Source organism: Henckelia pumila, chromosome 2 (genome assembly GCF_033568475.1).
Source record: "Henckelia pumila isolate YLH828 chromosome 2, ASM3356847v2, whole genome shotgun sequence".
NCBI lineage: Eukaryota > Viridiplantae > Streptophyta > Magnoliopsida > Lamiales > Gesneriaceae > Henckelia > Henckelia pumila.
Window position 1 is genome coordinate 175657816 of NC_133121.1, and position 1751 is coordinate 175659566.

Genomic DNA, 1751 nt, shown 5'->3' on the forward strand with positions numbered 1-1751 from the left:
GTTCGTTTCAATTTGGTATCAGAGCAAGGTCCTTGGAGGGTTGGCTAGCCTACTACGTGGAGCTCAAAAGTCGCACTACCAGTCTGTGATTTTTAAATGCTTTTAATTATGTTTTACGAATGGGACCCATGAGTTAGTTTTCACTGAAATTCATTTTATAAGGCTTTTAAATTTAAAAACATAGCTATGCACTACGGTTGCGTGAGGGATTATTGGGAATTGCAGTATGTCTCCGAGTCGCGTAGTTTGCGATGCGGGTAATCAGGATCCACCTTCGCCTCTACCTTCACCTGCAGCTCTACCATTCGCAGTTTTTGAGAGAGCCAGCATGGGCATGCTAGCTGGTATCACGAGTTTACTTGAGCATCAGGCTGGACAGCTTAGGATGGCGCACGAGGAGGACATCACTGAGAGGTTCTGCAAGCAAGGATCGAAGGATTTTGAGTGGACCCGTGATCCACTTGTGGCTGAGGAGTAGATTCTAGAGTTGTAGATGATCTTTGCCTACATGGGGACCCAGGATGCTAATTGGGTCAGATGCGCAATCCACATGTTGAAGGATGATGCAACTCTCTGGTGGGAAGGCGCAGTGACTGGTCTTGATCTGGCCAGGATGATTTGAAAGGATTTCAAGACGGCTTTATTTGAAAAATACTTCACAGAGGATGTGTGAGGCCATCTGATTCGTGACTTCATGAGCCTTCGACAGGGAGACAGGACTGTGGCCAAATATCTGAGGAAATTCGAGCGGGAGTGTCACTTTGTGCCCACGATTGATACAATGGAGAGAGGTTGCGGCATTTTACTGGGAACTTGAGGTCCGATATCAAGCATATGTTTCCATGGCAGACGTAACAAAGCACAAGGTAGCGATTAGTCGAGCGTGCCAGTCCGAGAAGGGAGGAAGGAGATGCAGGCTGACTCCCAGAAGCAGAGACAGTTCCAACAGTCATCTAGAGGACATTCCTTGTAGCAGCCAGCATAGAAGTCTTATTTTGGGTCATCTAAGGGATCAGATTCTCCTAGACTGCAGCAGCAGCAGCAGAGGTCGTAGGGCCATCAGCATTAGCGGACAGTTGCTCCTAGCATTGGAGGGCTACCTTTCTACAGACAGCGTCAGAGACCTCATTCTGGAAAGTGTTTGGTTGGCTCAATCAGGTTCTACCATTGCGAGGATCCGAAACAATTTTGGGGAACTGTCATAGGGCGAGGCAAACCACGGGGCGCTTGTTTGTGGTGCAGGCTGAGGATGCAGATCATGATACTTCTCTTATGGCGGATAATCTTAATTTGCGTTCTTAAATTCCATTATTGGGATGCTTAGTTAAGATTTTGTAACGCCCTGCTTTTATCTTAAATGAGTTTATTTGAGTTAATCAGAGATTATAGAGTTCTCGAGCCGGTTTGTTTTTTGATCAGGGTCCTTTTTGCAAATTTTGGAAATTTCAGGGACTAAAACGCAAATTGTGGATTTTATATATTATCTACTCTTAGAATTTGTTTGAGAAAGTCTTCATCTTCTCCTCCTTAGCCGCCTCCTCAATTAGAGCCGCCTCCTTCTCATTCCAAGCTTTGGAATTTCAGTCCGAGCTCGATCCGTCCGTTGGAAATTATTTCTGAAGGCAGATTAGCGATCACTGCTGCGAGAGCTTCGTTCTATCGTAAGTTTTTCTACGATCAGATACATTCTAGTTTTTGGATGTTGTTAGAATCGTTCTAGATTCGAGTATGTTGTTCTCTTCAGAGTTCTG